General features: G+C 33.5%; 1 protein-coding gene across 8 annotated transcripts in view; it reads right to left on the bottom strand.

The window, feature by feature from the left end:
* LOC126880616 (NAD(+) hydrolase sarm1) overlaps window positions 1-20,433 on the bottom strand; it is a 496,620-nt gene that overhangs the window by 235,531 nt on the left and 240,656 nt on the right. The window contains exon 1 of one of the 8 annotated variants that reach the window (XM_050644619.1): window positions 7,396-7,401. The exons of the other annotated variants lie outside the window; for them this stretch is intronic. The gene's annotated coding sequence lies outside the window, so the exon portion shown is untranslated. Of the gene's footprint in view, window positions 1-7,395; window positions 7,402-20,433 lie in introns of those variants that run through there. 8 annotated transcript variants of the gene reach the window in all.

The raw sequence follows: 20,433 nt of genomic DNA, 5'->3' as shown, positions 1-20,433 counted from the left end.
GCACTTACGAGGTTATTTTAAGAGTAAGCATCAAGGCTTTATATGGAAATTACCTTTTAAATGATTTTATATGATTCTATTGCAGAAAAAACGAAGAAATATGAGAAGTAAAACAACAAATCCGAGTTAAATGCCTCATTCCTGGTATAAGTAATATAATTACAGTAAAGTTTAAAAACTTACTATGTAGTGTAAGTTTATCAGAAAACTGTTGAGGAAAATTACTGGGATCAGATCTACGCATTGAATTGCTTAATAATTACATTTCTTTTTTTATATAGTAACATCTTTATAGGTGTCATTTAGTATGATAAAAGACAGTTAAGTTCAGTTGACGTTTGACATAAATTGCTACTAAAAAACAGCCAAAAAATATCCAAATAGCTCAGAGCAAATTATGTCTGAAAGCATTAGCAAACGTACTCAACTTTGGAGCGGAGATTCCTGTATAGAGAAACTAAACAGTAGATGATGAAACTAAATTCTGTTAGAAGATAATTAAGTCATTGATAAGTTCAACACCCTTTAAAATTTAAGTAGAGTTTGAGAGAGTGAGAGACAGCGAAAGAGAGAACAATTATTGAAGGAGGGAGCCAGTTCGGACAAGTGAAAAATACAATCGCAATCTTCCAACACGAGAACTAACATAGTATTACACTGTGAGATCATCATCATCATTTGTGCTACAACCTTATGAGAGAGCCTCGATCTACCATTCGCCAGACAGCTCTATTCTTGCTGTACATATTTTTCTAGCATCACCATCTCTCTACACCAGGGGTTCCCAACCTTCTAGCAACTGCGTACCACCTGACATACTTTAAAAATTTTGGCGTACCACCAAATACCGGCGGGTAGTAGGGGGGGCAGGGGGATGGGGGATTTTCTCGGTGTATGACAACAATGTGTACTTCGGCATTCAGGAGCAATTTTCTTTATTTTTGCTGCTAGTCTGTCAATTTACCTGACATATGAGTTCATCTGTAGTGTTTAATTCAAGTAGTTTGCAGAACAAAAACTCTTCTATAACTTATTCATAAAAATCAAATCATACAAATACGAGTAGCTGTGCTATGTTTGTTATTATATCGATGCTTTCGTGTACTTAAAGTGCAAAATATGTGCATTTTTGAAGTTTTAAACAAAGTTGTTCTTCAATATTGGAAGACATAAATCTATCAGTAATTCATCTTCTCACTATGTTGTTTGACAATGCTGTTTTTAAATTTCTTTGGCTGCCTTTTCTTCTAACACGGTTTGGACCATTTCCACAACGGCCGGTAGTAAAAGGACCTCACTATTGTGTGAGGTTTCCCATCCTTTGCAATTCTACATCTAGGAACGTAAGATGCCTTTATTAAGTTAATATCATATTTACAAAGCTAATCGTGCATTTATTTTCTTTATTAAAAAGTACATTTCTTTTAAAAAAATTCTATCAGCTTACCAATCACATGAGAGTGCTTTGTGTGTTGGTGACGTATCAGCATAAAAGGCTTCATGCTTTGGTTCGAAAGCGTTTCGACACAAGCAACACACTGATGAATAGGATTATCACTATTTTCTGTGAGATACTTCACTATAAAGCCACACTGTAAGTAGCTTTCGTGGTATTCCGATTGACTTGCGGTTTAAGTTTTTTTAACACTATCCTTTGAAGTCCCAGAGTTCACCAAAAACTGCTTCATAGCTTAATATGGAAGCACAACAACTGCACTGGCACTTTCGCAGACAGAGGCCCAATGTAATCGCTTGTTTCACCCACGTGACGCGTACCACCTGAAATCTTCCCGCGTACCACCAGTGGTACGCGTACCACCAGTTGGGAACCCCTTCTCTACACCATGCTTCCATCTAAGTTTTGGCCTACCTCTTCGTCTACTTCCCACTGGCTGTGACAAGGATTCGGTAGGAGGGATTTTCTGCTGTGATCTTGCTAGATGCTCTGCCCATCTAAGTCTTCATGTTTGGATTTGTGGTGTATCATATACTTGTACCTTTTCCTCCAAATACCGTTTTTAAAAGATGCCACTACTACTCACTATACACACTAGAAATAAAACGGAGCATAGCAATAACTAAAAGTTTTTATGAAAATGAAGACATTTCTTTGCAATAACCATATCAGTTTAGAACTAAGACAAAGAACGGTTAAGTGCTATCTTTGGTTTGTACTTATTTATACGGTTCAGAAGTGTGGATACCAAAAATATCAAACATAAACCAGTGGCGGCTCGTGACCTCAGTATGCGGGTAGGCTACACATATACTTCGGGTAGGCGACAAAAAATATCCTACAGTTTGTAATACATTTTGAGCCGTCTTGCAATACTAAATGTAATCTATGAGCGCAACAATGTGTAAAAATTGCTTTTGGAGCACCTACTTTAATTTTTGATTGTAATCCGTTTAAAGAGCCAGCCATTACTTGCACCATCGTAAAATTGAGCAATTAATTTATTTTTGTAATCATATGGCTCAAGCACGTTTGAAATTAAACTATATAGAGCGTCTGCAGATTGCAGATCTATTCTCGCTAACACCAAAAAACCCTAAAAATCTTTCTGTTACCTTACCAACTTTGTTAACAAAACGCATTGTTAAAGTACACTGTGATTTTTCGGTTATATCAGTAGTATCGTCCGCTAGTATAGAAAAAAATTGACTTTCAATAATTTCTGTTGAAATTTCATTGTTTACGTAATCGGCAAGGCAATCTATTAAATCATTTTGTATTGTTTTTGACAAACCCGTGAACACCCCTTCTATTTTTTAACATGATCCTGGATTTCCTGATCGCGTTTAACTACTAAATTAAAAATTTCTTTAAAATTACCCATGTTTGAAGAATTATGGCTCTCATCACGACCGCGAAATGCAAGTTCTTGTTTTGCTAACAGAATTGTAACATCAATGTCTTCAACTTCTTCAATCTTTTTCAACTTCCTCATTATATATCTTATTAGATAGCTAAAGCACTGTCAATAGTTTGTTTATTTTTTTCTAACCGTTTTAAACCTAAGCAATTATTTAAATGTTCTTTCGAAGATTCATGTTTTTTTACACTAGCTGATAAATTTTTCAAATCTGAATATCCCTGACTCACCCAAACATTTTGCTTCAAATTTGAGAGCAACAGACAAGGCCAACAGAAAAGTGAATTTTTAAAATAACTTCCGCTTAGCCATTTATGATTGTCTTTTGTCTTATCTGTGGCTAAAATTGTTAAATTTGGTAAAGGCCGGCCCATTGAAATAATTTCTGATCTTTCTTGATTTTGGCGCCTTGAAAAAGACGTCTCGATCAAACTGCATATTACATCGTTTAAAATATTCATATTCGATGACTAAAGTTTTTTCACCAATAAAACTAACACACCTACGTTTCAACAACGTCAAATATTACTTATTTTATTTATGTATCAAATAATAATTTACTCTTCGAATAAATTGATAAGTTAACAATTAACCTCGCTTTAAATTTTTAATTATCTATATAATCTAATAACACAATTCGTCAGTTTAACTTTAAATTATCCAAATTGTATTGAAACACAATAAAAATATAATGGACGACTGACAAATACCTATTCACAGATTTATTTGTCGTTAGTGAATTATTACTAAATTAATATAAAATTTAAATGCCCTTCAATAGACCGATCTCAAATTTACCTGTTTATTATTCAGTTTTCATAAACAAATTTAAATTGTCCTACCTAGTTTTATTCAATACTTAACCTACTAATAACAGCCAAAATCAAAAAACAATTATTTAAAACAGTTTCACAAGACACAAGAGAAGCAACTGATAAAATTTTGTAGGTCCGGCTATAAGACTCTGTGCCTATCCGCCCTTTCAAAATCGTGGAATACGGTCGCTAGCAGCAGACCTGCAGCAGGCCTTTAGTTAGCGTAAACAGAGAGAGATCGCACGTCAATTCGGTGTTGGCGTCGTTCTATTTCAGGCTACGTTTACAAGTGCCTGACCAAGGAAGAATATAAAATCTTATACAGTACTACTGATACTACAAGAAGCGTACAATAATTATAACTACGGAGAAAATTTTTTGGATATTTTTAAAAATAATTTGGATAATTTTTGCTATTTTATTGTAGGTATTGTGTCAAAATTTATAAATTATAATTTTGAAATAAGTAATTTACATTAATAATTTATATTATTGTACTACATTTGAAGAGGGTAGGCGGCGCCTATCTTGCCTACCCCGACGGGCCGCCCCTGACATGAACAGAATCGAAGCATTAGAAATGTGACTTCATAAACCAATGCTAAAATAAAAACTAATGAGGAAGTACTACGCAGGATCAACAAAGATAGAGAACTGCTAAGCATTTCATTTTCACAAATTTTGCTCCTTCAGAAGATATGTAGAAGCCTTTGCAATGGTGATCGCCAACGTCGAATAATTCTGATATGGCACGTGAAGAAGAAGAATCAAAGTTTGATTTTGTTTTAATTCTACAACGAACTGATATGGTAATTATTCACTCCGATTGATTCATTTTACTTTTTTATGCATTGTTGCGGCTGATCATTTATTGCCAAGTGATATATGTATAACCAATTTTAGTAAACAATAGTCAATTAAACAACCGGACAATAATCTAATATTAACTAAAATTAAAAACACATTTTTAATTTCATGTTGACGCACGTTTCTGCGAATCCTAAACTATAAAAATTTATATTTTTCGTTAAAGATATTTATCTAAGTAGCCTCACCTAGGATAGTTAACACGGAGAGTATTTTTCGTTTATTTTCCAAGTTGCTATATTTATTGCACCTTTGCAAACATTGAAAAATATGTCGAATAAATCTGAGGTGTTTGGAAATAGTTGTTTTATAAAAATAAACCGAAACGTGTAAGAATGTTGTACTTACGATTTAGTTTGAGAAATATTTTGCAAAATTTATTTTAAAATTAACAAATAGATGTAAATATTAGCGTCAGTGCTAATAAGGTATGCTTGATAATGCTAAAAATGCTTAAGTACAAGAAAAACAACGTAAGGAAATAGAAAATTACTCCAAGTTTTTATCATTGTGGTTTCGTGCTGAAAGGTCGACAATAGATCAAATATTTACGATCCGACAAATATTAGGAAAAAACTGGGAATTCAACCGAGATGTTGTAGGGTACACCAAATTTTCGTAGATTTCCAGCAAGCATATGATTCAATAAAAAGAAGCAGAATATGGCTAGCAATGCTAGAAAGAAGAAAATTATTGGAGCTAAATGTGTGTATCAGACTCATATGCACAGGTAAATATAGGGAACAGAACCATGGGCGCCCATACCCATGGGCAGGGATGCCCATGGGTATGGGCGCTTTTCGCGTGCTTTGAACTATATATGGTTATCCAAAGTATACAAAATATAATGTGCAATATCTTCACGTCTGCCCCCTAAAAATTTTTATATGGCGCCCGTGAACAGAACATCGATGCCATTTAGTTTAACACCAGGGCTTAGACAAGGAGACCTCTTATCACCGGTGGAGCGGTGCTAGTCAATTTGACCTTGAGATAAAATATCGAATGAGCTAACAGGGGATTTTCGAATCGAGGATCGAAACTAGCGTTGACTTTTCCTGATGATCTAGATGCAGTCGCTCATTCTACAAGAGATGTGAGAGAGGTGTCTTCACAACTCGAGGAAGAAACTGGTAGTCTCGGTCTTTGGAAACACGAAATCCATGCTAGTAACCAAAAATCCAAAACCAAGAGCTAGACCAAAGAACATAACTTGTAATGACGACAATAATTACGAAGTAGTGAACGGGTTTAAATATCTGGGGGCGATAATCACAGACGACAACTACATCGAAAAAGAGGTCTCAGCAAGGCTAGCTGAGGGGAATGGAACATTAACCTTCCTATCATCATTATTAGGATTTAAGAAGCTAAAAAGAGTCTAAATTAAGTAAGTGCATGTCAATTATTCGTCCAGTTGTTACATATGAAACTGAAACATCTACACCAGCGAGAAAAAAATAAGCTGCTGGTATTTGAAAGGAAGGTTCTCAGGTTTGATATTTTGTCCTCAAAGAGATGAGAGTAGAGAAGGCGCCGCAATGCTAAATTGGTGACTCTGTATGGTACTGAAAACATCGTCAGACATATAAATACTAACCAGATAAGATGAGCAAGTTGTGTAGTAAAATGAGAGGAAGAGAGAGTGTTAAAGACAGTGTTTGTTGAGAGATGGGAGAAGATCAGTAGGCTGTCCCAGAAAAAGATGGAAGGATGATGATGAAGACGATTTATCTAGGATTGAGATAAAACAATGGGAAATGGAAGCGCAAGTTCGTAGATGGAGAGCTATAAGTGGACGCAGCGAATACTAACCCCGAGTTGTCATTCTAGTCAAAAAGAAGAACAAACCAAATTTTTATCGCGGCAACATCGCATTCACAACAAGCATGACTGCAAGCCTATTCTATATGTCTCATGAAATTTTCTCTTCTTTCTTTTTGCTTGTCGTAGTAGTCGTGCTGTACTACGCTTAGAAAGATTTATTATACAATTCACTAATGAGCAACTAATGTAAATTGTTCTACAAGTAAAATAAATAGGTACATGTTTACAAGCCTACTTTGCTAGTATGTTAAATATGCACCATACAGTCTATATAAAACTCGATGACTAAGTGAAATGTTAATTACTTGAATTTATCAAAATACGAGTATTTATGTAAGAGTTGTTTTTGTAGAAGTGTTCATTTTATACCAGCAATTTAAATATTTTGGTGATATAGTATAAAGTTGTGTATAGAAAATAGAAATTTTTAATACAACAAAAAATTTAAAAGTTCTTTTTTTAATCTTATCCATTAATTAATTATTCTTAATTAGTAAATGTAGTATGTTGTATATGAATTTTGTCCATAAATGCCCTAATTACATTAGAGCGCTAGCATGGTTATTCGGTTATTGTATATATCAGGTTGCTAGATCCGCAACCGTTTATTTTTCCTTGAAAATCATCTTTCAACTGCCGTACTACAGAATTACTGTACATGGTTCATTAACAATTGTTTATAAAATCTAAATTATATTAAAAAACTAAGCAAAAATTGGCATCATCAGAAGTCCTGCGGATCCCTTGGATCACCCCGTATGTGGCGACAGCTTGGAACTTTAAAAGCGTCTACAGAATCTACAGGAAATCCCAAAGTGCTTAACTACTTCGAAACACAAAACAAAAATAAAGATCTTAATACGAAAACTCCTCCATATGAATCTAATTTATTCTTTAGCGTTTCACGACACCTGCATTTGAGATATCTCTACCGACACGTCAAATAAATCGTTAGAAAGCAGAGATTAAGAAACAGGGAATCCGAATTAATGGCAACATTATTCTGACACTGTCTGAAATATCATAACAAAAAAACATGCTCTAACTGTAATCCAACAAAAATAAAATGGTTTTTGATAATTTATTGGGGTCTTCAGTTATTCCAGTTTAATTTTTTTTTATTTTCTCCTTTTAGCGGGACGCATATTTACAAATGCTCCTATACTACGGCACCAGAGTGCCGAAATCGGTTAGCCTTTGTAATACACTATTACCATTGTATAACTAGACCATTGTGTAGATAAACAATGATATTACGCTACAAACCCTCATTGATTTAGGCACCTATTAAATTATAAGACATAATTAAATTATGGTGCCTAAGTTTTTATTGCAATTAATATTATTGTAAGTATTGTGTATTTCAATTTATTGTATTCAAATAGAAATGTCGAAATTGCAATAAACCTAGCATACTTAAGAATGTGTTTTTTGACCCTAACGCCCTAACCTGAGAAAAAAATAAAATAAAAATTAAAAAAAAACGCCAATGAATAAAAAACAAATAAATATTTTTTTATTTTTATTTATTTATGAGTACAGATATAATTACTCGTATACAGTGCGTCTATAAAGTAACGCATAAATGCATTATTAACTAAATAAACAACATTATTAGAAATTACCAAAACAGGTCGATTTTTGATTTTAATTTTTGATTTTTTGGCATATACATATATCATTCTAGTGACGTCATCCGTCTGGACGTGATGACGTAATCGATGATTTTTCAATAAGAATAGGGATCGTGTGATAGCTCATTTGAAAGGCAATTCAATTCTCTATTCAGTAATATAAAAATTAACATAATTATTTATACAGGGTATTCAAAAACAATTTTTTAATTAAATTGATTGACACAAAAAGAAGACTTTGCGAAGTTTATTTAATTCAAAATACATTTTACTGCTGTCAGAAAACAGAAATAAAATGTTTATTTAAAATATAAACATTACTTTTTGCTTAATTTTAATGTTTAAGCTGCCACCCACCTGCCTCTTGACAATTTGAACATTTAATTTAAGCAAAAGGCAATGTTTATTTGCCAAATAAAAAAATTATTTCTGTTTTATGACAGCAGTAAAATGTATTTTTAATTAAATAAATTACGCGCATTGGTCTTTTTGTGTCAATTAATTTAATATAAAAAATAGAACACCCTGTATAAAAAATTATGTTAATGTTTATATTATTGAATAGAGAATTGAATTGCCTTTCAAATGAGCTAGCACACGGCCGCTATTCTCCTTTTAAAAAATCATCGATTACGTCATCACGTCCAGACGGATGACGTCACTAGTATGATATATATGCCAAATATCATAAATTAAAATCAAATGTCGGCCTGTTTCGGTAATTTCTAATAATGTTGTTTATTTAGTAATTATATCTGTACCTATAAATAAATAAAAAATATTTATTTCTTTTTTATTCAATGGCTTTTTTTATAATTTTTGTTTTATCTGTTTCTCGGGTTAGGGTCAAAAACCACATTCTATAAATTTAAGTTTAGACATTTCTATAAAAAAAAAATAAAAGTAAAGCAACAAAATGTACCTATGTATCTATAAAAATAATATTGTAATGTATGAAATAATAAATTTATGACTATGAATCTGCAATCAATCACAAACAAGTCTGGCTAATTGGCTCTGCCTAAGGCATTTTTCAGAAAAGAAAAGACATTTCTATTCCTATTTTTCAAGCAATAAATTGAAATATAAATATACAATACTTACAATAATATTAATTGCAATAAAAACTAGACACCAAAATTTAATAGAAGTCTTATAATTTAATAGGTGCCGAAATCAATGAGGGTTTGTAGCGTAATAGTGTTTTTCATAGGCTAACCGATTTCGGCACTCTGGTGCCGTAGTATAGGAGCATTTGTAAATATGCTAGTGGGACTTTTTTGAATTCTACAAAATGGGACTTAACATATACTCCATTCATGACCCATAATTTTTATATCCAGCAAAGATAAGTACACAAAATCCCCTTGAACAAAGATAGGTGAAAGCAGAATTCAATATACTATAAGTAGCATCATAATCAGAGCCAGGCAATTATGCAAGAGTGCATATGCACATGCATTTGCATATTTTTGTATTTTATTTAGAATTTTGCATATAGTGGTATATTTAAAAATACGGTGCATATAATAGGTTTTCAAAACGGATTGCGCATGTTTCGGAAGAAGAAGAATTAATATATATTCTTGCTACCTTTTGTTCAAGAATATAGGGCTGGTAGTGTATACGGCTGTAGGGTATAGTACAAAATATAAGATCCGTAGTAATTTATCAAAGAACAAAAAGGATGGTCAATGAAAATGATTATTAATCGTTTTTAAATCATGAAAAGTGCCCAGTTATCAAACAATTAATGCTGTTCTTAAGTAACTGGATCGCCTTGCAATTATACCGGACAACCATTTGTTAGCGCAATTATTGTTTGAAAACGGGTCAATTTAATTAGTCTTAAGTTATCTGTAATAGACTAAGAGCCGGTATAGGTGAAATTTGCTAATCATTTTAGACACGATAAGAACCTATAACTTAAATAGTAGAAGCTAAGAGAAAACATATGAGCACCATATCCTCACTTTTCAGAGGCACATGCGTCGACAGTGGCGCATCAAACTTTCCACTTATGGACAAGATAAATAAATTAAAAGCTACCCTCCCTCACTACCAGATTTTTTTTTCATTTTTCGGTCATTTAAATAAGATTCAGTGTAATTTTAACTCACCACCCCTTCCCCCTTCCGTCAACATCAAAAACTTCATTCTTCGTTTTTATTTTTTTTAGGTAGGATGCAATAAATTTTAAAATTTCAAAAAATTCACACACATAGTTGAGACTTTAAAATAGACGTCTATATTTTATAGACCTGTAGGTTGAGTGTTGCTGAGTTGCTGAGAATTATTATGCAAGGAAGGATCCAAGGAAAAAGAAGCATAGGAAGACGCATCTCCTGGCTGAGGAACCTTAGAGAATGGTTTAACTGTAGTTCATTACAACTATTCAGAGCAACCGCCAACAAAGTGACCACAGCCATTACGATATCCAACCTCCGATAGGAGATGGAACTTTTAGAAGAAGAAGGTTGAGTGTAGGTACAGTAAAACGAATTTGTCTGCAACCGTGAGGAGAAGAGATAACAGACGTTCGTTTAAGCGCTGCAAGTAACCTTGAGGGTTTTTGTTAACTCTGTTTACCTGTACACAACCTCAAAAAAATTTTCATTTTTTGTGAAGTTGTACTTCTTTAGGCGCGATTGAGAGTAAAATTTCATAATACTGCGCGCATGCGCACACAGACAGTATGACGTTTAGTTGCTAAATCTTTCAAGTTATGTACAGTCCGTCTAATTTACTTACCGTTGCACGTCATTATCTACGCCAGAGATCAAGTTGACATAGTTGCCACAGTATAAAAAAATCCTGAATCCATTTTAAATCAAATAGATCACATAATTATTGTAAACGTGGATTATACAACAAAACAAATTAATATTCAATGTAAATAAATAAAAACTTTTTGCACTGCATTGTTTAATTATTAAAAAACGGCTCCGAACTCTTGGGAGAAGCCGATAGGTTTCTTTGTATATGTCTACAATAACAACTAAAAAAGTTGTCAGATACCTCGATTATTCCAAGTCGTGATAAAATTAGGTGAAATTTATATTTTTATAGTAGAGGATCTTTTTATAGTAAAGTAAATAATAAAAACAGTAAATATAATAGAACAGATACTTATAGTAAAGAATATAAACAAATATGAAGTGTCATCACGGCAAATGTCAAATAAATGTTACCAATTTATTCTAAAATGTCACCTTCATTCGATTACAGTTACAGTGTGTTCCGAACAAATGTGCTTCATAAAAACGCTTTATAATCCATTTATACAAATTAAATGAAACATATTATTGTGTATTTCTTTAGGTTAACATTAATAGAAATCTTCAAATATTATTTCTACGCGGATATAATAAAATATGTCTAGTGGCTGTAATTCCAGTAAACTCGGCAAAATGATTCTAAAAAAGAACACACCTACGGCCAAATATATCGTGTTGGTATCATGCGACGTCAAAGGCTATGACGCGGATGACGTGCAACGGTTAGTAAATTAGACGAAATATATAAATATATCAGTGCAAGAAAAGGCGTGAAAAGAATATATTAGCGTTTTTAGTATATATTTATTTTAGAATATATTTATTATAATTTTTGTGTCTTTGGATTTGTCTTCCTCGGGAGTAAGATAAGTATTATTAAAAGATTTTATTGTATATTTATTATACTTCACCTTGTCTGTTTGTTACCGTGAATTGTCATTAGGTATGTTCGAACCGATACAGACACAGTCCTCGTAGCGTATTTGGTATAGCATTCGGCCAGAGATCGAGAGGTCTTGAGTTCGAATCCGGAGCAATACTATACTTTTTTTTATTTGTTTGAAAGCGGTAAGCACAAAATTAATTTGGTGTTTAAAAAAAATTAAAAAAAACTGTTTAAAGTATATTTATTTTTAAGAAATCATATAATAGAAGTATAACTTCTTACGTGCGTAAAAAGTACACACACATTCTTTTTATAATTTTTGTGTCTTTGGATTTGTCTTCCTCAGGAGTTAGATGAGTATTATTAAAACATTTTATTGTATATTTATTCACCTTGTCTGTTTGTTACCGTGAATTGTCATTAGGTACGTCCGAATCGATACAGACACAGTCCTCGTAGCGTATTTGGTATAACATACGGCCAGAGATCGAGAGGTCTTGAGTTCGAATCCAGTGCAATCCTATACTTTTTTTTATTTTTTTGAAAGCGGTATGCACAAAATTAGTTAGGTGTTTAAAAAAAATTAAAACAAACTGTTTAAAGTATATTTATTTTCAAGAAATCATATAATAGAAGTATAACTTCTTACGTGCGTACAAAGTTAACACACACATTCTTTTTTTTTTTTTTTTTGAAAAACGAGTATTTTTAAAACCAGTTTTTGGGAGCTGCAGGTCTGATTTTTTTTTAATATTGTGCCTTTTATCAATCACTATATTTCTAAATTTTTCACATTTTTCCGAAGGCTTTAACCCCCTTTAAAAGCAGTTTCTTGGATTTTTTAACGTGGCGAACCTTACGAAAAATCTGAAAAAATTAGAAATATAGTGTTTGACAAAACACAAGATTATAAAAAATCAGATCTGCAGCCAACTCCAAAAACGCTTTTGTCCACATACGCTTTTTTCCAAAAAAAAAAATAAAAAATTATTTTGAGTTTATGTACACTCAATCTGGTTTATAGACATGTTTTGTAAAAGCCTCAACTATGCGTGTGATTTTTTTTTAATTTTAAAATTGGTTGCATCCCACCTAAAAAAAATAAAACGAAAAATGAAATTTTTGTAGGAGGGGTAAGGGGGAAGGGGGTGGTGGGTGAAAATTACGCTGGGTCTTATTTTTTAATCACATAGAACTTAAAAAAATAAAAAAATTTAATTCTGGGAGTGATGGAGGGTACCTTTTAATTTATTTATCCCGTCCATAAGTGGAAAGTTTGATGCGCCACTGTCGAAGCATGTGCCACTAAAAAGTGACGGTAGTGTTTATACGTTTTCTTTTAGGTTCTACTATTTAAGTTATCGTGATTAAAATGATTAGCAAATTTCACTTATATACGAGCTCTTAGTCTATAATGTCTATCATTATTTCTTGCCTAATCTGTTGCATTGTTGTTCATAATAGTCATTATTGTTAAAAGCCGTGGCCCTAATTGGCGCCTTTTCAGTTAGACTTCTTTTTTTAATAAAAATATATTTATACGTCAAGAAGCCGTATAGGGAAACTTGACTTTTATTTTAGGTTTACCAAGTTTTTGCCAGACGTGTTTTCCACTAATAAACTATAAAACAAGACAAGACAAATTCTATAAATATCTGTTTAGTGCATTTGAGTTCTTGCAATAACTGAATAACTGAATATTAATTAATTTTAAAAAATTTACGGAATTGAAATATGAGACATGAAACAACTGTGCGAAATCGCTAATCATACGTTTTTTTCTATTCGGAATAGATTGAAAAAATATTGTGATATCTCACAAATAAACTCGGATTGCTCGATCAAATTTATCGTCGGCGTCGTAACCACTACAACTAGAAAATTTCGGTGATAATGGTTAAATTGATTATACTTTGAGCTCGATGACTTTTATATGGCTTAACCGATTTTGATCACTAACATGAGTACGAAAGGTGTTTACAAGTAGTGTCTGATACGTCTAAGATCAAATATGATATTTGAAGGAATTATAGAATTTAGTGAGCTTGAAAAACCGTAGATTTGATCATATTTATGAGGCCTATAACTTAAAAATTCGAATTTTCTTAGATATGAGGTGTACATAGTGTTACCAACTAGCCCGAAAAATCCGGGACATGACCCGAATTACGAAGTCGTGTCCCGGCGTCCGGACAAGGCTCCGGGCCATCCGAATTTTCGAGGGTTTGGTAAAATTTTGAAACTTTGAATACGTTATTTTTCTGACGAATTGGTGGGACGAAAAAAAGTTGACAATTTTTAGAGTGTGATACTACCACATCCAAAACGCATGCATTTTATTATAGGTATTATAGTTCTACGAAAACTCAAACTGCGGACTTTTTTCTTTTCTGTATTTTAAATATCATCCTGAAATAAAAAGTATCAATTCATGTATAGGTGTACACATGAATCAGCTCTCCGAGGCATGCCGCATGCAACGATGTAATGATGGCTGATAAATGGTTTTTTTTCGGCTTTTGGAAAATCCGTTTTTCACTGAAAAGTCCCGAATTTCAGGTATTTTTTTCAGCCGAATTCGACTGAATTGGAGTTGGTCACACTAGGTATACACCGTTAGACACATCTAAAGTCCTCCTACAACCGCTCAGTTATTGGCGCAATTCAGATGCGGTCCATGCGGTCAATTCAGTCCATGGAAGCGGGGGAAGCGCCGCTTCCCTATTTATTCGTCGATATAAGAAAATATATTATTAATTAATATTTAATAATAAAATTTTTTCCCTAATCCAAATAATCTACATATTACCTAGCCAATAGGCATTGAAAAATATTAAAAATTAATCGCGTACGAACGAACTCAATATCCACACAATTCAACTATTTGGTCCACTCCTGGCAGAAGCGCATCTCAAAATCGCCGCTTGTCATGCAGTTGTCCCTATTAAAATTGGTCAGGGTTCAATGACCGCAGCCACTAGTCGCGCGAATTTTGGTATGCCATGGAAGCGCTCGTCGTATCGCCTTCCCGAAAGTGAGATGCTCCGACTGTTACTGCTGCTAAGGGGTGCTTAGGTATTACATACATTCGCTTAAAGAATATTTCGATTTAAATTTTTTGCAGAGATATTTCCTTTTACTGATCTTTTATTTGACATTTTACAGAAATCAAATGGTATTCCATTTTGTATAAGACAAATTGATGACTTTATTAATACGATAATTAAAAAAACGGGAGCTTTAAAAATATTTGGGATAAAACTGAACATATGGGGTTTGAACATGAAAGAAAAATAATGAAGATTGATAATTTCGGAGACAGAGAGACAGAGAAAACAGAGGAAACAAAGAGACCTTTTGATAATATTCTACAACAAATGAATTCTAGCTTTCAAAATTTTAACGATTTAAAATTTGTAGAATTATATATAATCTTAATATTTCTAATTATAATTCATCAAAATTTCTCACAGAGGAATTTATGTCATTACGATTAAATAATGAAAATTTTTTGATATCCCAGCTTTGCATTCTCAGTTAAGTATCATTTATGAAACAACTGACATGAATGATAAAGAAATACCCAGAAATCTGGGATTTCTTTATAACTACTGGTTTAAACAAGTCGCTGTGTGAAGGGGTCAAGTTGTGTGAATTAGTACTACTAACTATCCCAGCCACAAGTGCATCAGTTGAACGAAGTTTTGCAGTATTAAGATGCATTAAAAGTTTCAAATTAAGAGTTTAAAAGAAATTCAACAAGCGAAGACAGACTTTGAAAGTTAGCCCTATTATCCATTAAAAAGACTGCATTCAACAATTATCAGAAGTTGATAGGAGAATAGACCTCGAGTATAAATAAGTGTCATTTTAGTGAAAGTTGTGTGTTATGGAAAATGCCTCGGAGTATATTTTTTTTTAAATATGATTCTTCTTTAGAAAACCAAGCCCGGCGCGAGGACTCAAGGCCCAAGGCCCGAGCTAGAAATACAGATCAATGATAGGTCACTAGTCACTAGAAATAGCGGGAATAGAGTGCCTCACGCATTCACGCGTCACGGATTTAGTGTGTGAGTCCTTGTACGCAGGACGTCTCACATAATTAAGTACTTTGCTGATAGAGAGCCCCTGCGCATCAGAGTGTTATCAGGTGGAAAGTTGCTCGACCCTCGACCCTTAAGAAAATATTTTTATATCCTTATTGAATCGCTTCCCCTTTCGAAAAAGTCACCGCACGCCACTGGCGCAATTCGTAGGTTGAAATTTTGAGTAATTGTTAAAAAACCAATATGAACTCGGATTGCCCTATCACTAGTTTAGTGTCGTAACTACTAAATCATTTAGTGTCCTAACGATCATGCAACCTAGGCAGGCCCGTGCGCAGGGGGGGGGGGGTTTGGGGGTTCTAACCCCCCCCATCGAGAATTTTTCCACATAATTTTCCACTAGCAATAGTCCTTATTCTACGAAAGTCAAACCGACTTGATAATAAATATTTTGTTGTCAATTTTTGTTTTGACATTCTCAACTTTCTCGATCTTGTGCACGTTTTTTTTTAATTTTCCCGCCTTTTTTACCTCCTATTATCAGTGTCATTGTGAATGCAACCATCGATAGTATCGATTATGGAGACCTGTAAGAAGGAGTGGAAACGCAAAGCATCGTTTGTGGGCTAACTGATGTTTAAATTTAGTTAATAAAAATATAATATGTAAATTAACTACAGACCGACAGTCTGACTTTTATAAAATTAATGTTAATTTTTGTGAAATATTTTGTCTCAAAAAATGCATTGTTTCGACAGAAAAACTTTCAAGATCCTCCGATTATCACTACCATTTTCAGATTAAAATGTTAAAATAAAAACTAATAATAGGTAGATAATACACAAATTTTATTTACACCGAACGAAATAACATACAAACGAATATAATCCATGAACGTTATAAATAACATAAAGACAAATCATTATAAAAAAAGTCTATTAACTTCGTTAAGTTCCCTTTTGAATTTTTTAACGGAACGATAACTCGATATAAATCCCGGTACGAAGAAAGTTCTTTTAGTGTAAGCTTTCTTGGCACTCATATTTAAATAATATTAACCACCAAAACCAGTAATTTTATATTAACTACGAATAATTAATTATTTTCAAAATTTTCACATTCACTCCAATGCAAAACTAGCATCTATCTCTACGCCAACTCCGCCTAGTGACAAACCAAGCAAACAGGCAAAATAGTGTACACAAATTTCAAGGTCGTCCTATCTCGATTCCTCTCCTCTGTGTAGGTCTCCATAGTATCGATACAACTGACTCGAACTGACTAGTCAGCTGTTCGAGCTGTGCGGACATTTGTTGACTGTTTGTTGACATTGATTGATTTTCGATCCTCATATTTTTTACCATGGACATTCGTCGCTTTTTGTGTAAAAAACCGCGGATTGAACACAAAAATGTAAGTATCGAATGCTGTTGATTTCAGTAGAATATCAATCACAGCAAAGATTTGCAGGTTATTGTGCTACAGTTTATAGTATTGATGATACCTTTTGTTTATTGATAGGACGTGGGTGAATGTAATCAAGATAAACTTCCAACGGTTCAAACTCAGGCCGGATCTGCAGAAAAAAAAGCATGCAAGCAAGAAACGGAAGCAGGACAGGTATATTTTAATTTATATAATAGGTCATTTCATATCAGAAAATCTATTTGAATTTCTAGGGCGGGCACGATTCACAACTGCAATTAGAACATTGTGAAGGTTTCGTTGATTTTTATTCGGAGCATTATCATTGATACGTTTTTTATTTCAATATGATATTGACTTTTCAGTTATATTTTTCAGAGGAATTTTCAAAACCGTGAGCGAAATCAGCGCAAAATACGACATCGAACTGCGGAAACCAAGGCTCGCGTCAAAACAGACTCAACGCTCCAACGTACAAACTGATTCAGTTCAAGATTATTTTCGCATAACGATTTACATCCCATACATTGATTTGTTTCTGACCCATATACAAGATCGATTTTTGAATCACCGCAAAATTTTATCAAACTTTGCTTGCCTCTTCCCCAACAAAATGAAGAATTTCAATGAAGAATCCTGCGCTCAACTGTTTGAACCATACTCTTCAATTTTGCGGGATGATTCCCGTGACATCTGGGTAGACGAAGTCAAACTTTGGCGTCAACGCATCGCCGGAAAGAACGTTAAAAATTCGCTTGAAGCACTCGATGTGTGCAATGGAGATGCGTTTCCAAATGTACATCAAATGCTTCGCATTTTGGCAGTTCTGCCTGTAACGACAGCAACGAATGAACGCTCATTTTCAACATTGCGTCGCCTCAAGACTTACCTCAGGTCAACAATGTCTGAAGATCGGCTGAACGGATTAGCTTCGCTCAATATACATCGCGATGTCGAGGTCGATCCGCAAAGAGTTTTGGAGAAGTTTTTTTCTACACCTCGCAGAGTTAATTTATTATATAATAACTGAATATCAAGTCAAGACCAAGACACAATAAAATGTCTTCATTTATAAGAAAAGTTTCTTATTATTTTTTATTAACTTCATAACCTAACATGATACACATATGTCAAACCCCCCCCCCCCCATAAACGAATTCTGCGCACGGGCCTGAACCTAGGCGAGTATTTATAACGCTTAACGTGTAATCGAGAAACATTACATTCAAGTTCATCCATTTCACTTATAAAAAAACTTTGAAAAACTCCGATACAAGAATAAAAAACCGCTAAACGCCGCGCCGTAAAACTGAGGGGCAGATTGCAATTGCGCGCAGCGGTCAGGGTTCTCAACAGGGTGTCTAAGTTTTATTTACTTCTTATTCGTTTTGAACGGAAATTTTGCTAATTTTAAAAAATTAATTAATTAAAAAATTAATATATTATATATATTATATATTATACAGTACAATTTTCAAAGGAGGAAGACCTAACCCTTTGGTCCAAACCTAACTTTCGGGTATTAGAGTGTAGAGTACCCCAGGAGGTATTTGACCGCTGCGCGCAATCACAATATACCGAAACTGAGTGGCGCGCACAATAATCCAGCTACAATCCAGCTATGAATATTACGTTTCGCAAAAATGTATTTTCATTTTGATGGAAAATAAAATTATAATTTTATTTTGAAATATTTTTCCATAATACATATTTGCTAAATTTGGAGCAAAACACGCCACAAAAAAGCTTCAAAATGAAAACTGTATCAAAGTTACTCTTTTGTGGCGCATTTTACTTCAAATTTAGCAAATATTATGGAAATATTTTCAAAATAAAACTATCATTTTTATTTCCATCAAAACAAAATAGCTATTTGTATAACAAGGGAGGAAAGTGCTACTTTTCCTCCCGAGAATGAAGTTTATAATCATTCAAGGGAGGAAAAGGCACTTTACTCCCATGTTATACATATGGTTTTTCCACCTTCCTCAAAATAATAACAAGTCATTTTTCATTTTTACTTTATTTATGTAACTAACCAACAAAATGTATTAAAACTAAAACTAACAAGCAGAGATATGTCAACAATAGATCTGGCTAGTCATATGCCACTCAATGCATCGGGGTGTAACGCCCATATACAGTACGGTGGTCTAGCTATCTTTGTCTGTCGTGCAAGTGTGAGCGTATCTACCAAGAGGTGGGAGTAATGGAACGACAGTTACACAGAGGCGGCAGCCATCATATGCTAGAGAGTGAAAGCTAAGCGCCGGTAGAGAGAGATAGATAGACCACCGACCCGAACTGTTCCGCGTTACGCTATTTTTCGGACTGGCCTAATCTATTCTGTTATTATATCTATGCTAACAAGTAGGTACAATATAACTGTCAACTGTCAAATATAAGTCAAATTAATAATGTAAACATTGTTAAATCAAAATAACAATTTACTGTTTTTTACCATTCTGCAAAATACAGGGTGTTTCATAAATAAACGTTAAAATGTACAGATACGTAATAGAAAATAGATATTGTACAAGGCGTCAATAAGTTATATTTCATGAATGAAATACCATGACGTCACTTTTACTTTTCCTCCCAAGGGAGGAAAAATATTTTCCTCCCTAGGGAAGAAAAGTACAACTTTGGTCCCTACAATCAGGTCCGGAAAAGTATACTTTCGGTAGAGATAGGTGGAAATAGTTATTTTCCTAACAAATGCAGAAAGTCATACTTTTCCGCGCGCGACTGCAGTTTTTCGAACGACGCGAAGCGGGAGTTCGGCAAGAAGTCGAGTGCCGAAAAGAGACTTTCTACAAGAGTTAGGAACAATATTTTTTCTACGAGTCTTTAAAAAATGACCAAATCTTAATCAATTAATTTAATTAATATGATTATTTCATTCATAGGAGATTCTGACCAATAGAAAGCTAGAGAAATGCAAATTAAGGTGATAATTTTTGATAATATCCTGTCGTCAAGTATATTACGTCAGATGCCCTCCGTTGCTACGAAAAAATACATTCAGTGACATTAATAACAATTAATGTTTTAAAAGTTACAAAAGTGATGACTTTCAACCGTAAAATTTTTATATCAACTGTGTGTTTAACAGTACTAATTTGTACTCACATAAATATATTACAATAAAATTTTGGTTTTGAACAGTATTATTCATGAAATAATCGCAACAAATTGCACTCGATCTCTAAAATTAATATAGAATTTTAGAGCTCTTGTGCAATTACTACTGAAAATACATACACAAATTATTTCTTTG

The sequence above is a fragment of the Diabrotica virgifera genome, chromosome 2 (assembly GCF_917563875.1).
Source record: "Diabrotica virgifera virgifera chromosome 2, PGI_DIABVI_V3a".
Lineage (NCBI taxonomy): Eukaryota > Metazoa > Arthropoda > Insecta > Coleoptera > Chrysomelidae > Diabrotica > Diabrotica virgifera.
Note: the sequence above shows the minus strand (reverse complement) of the source record. Positions and strands in the feature narration are given on the sequence as shown.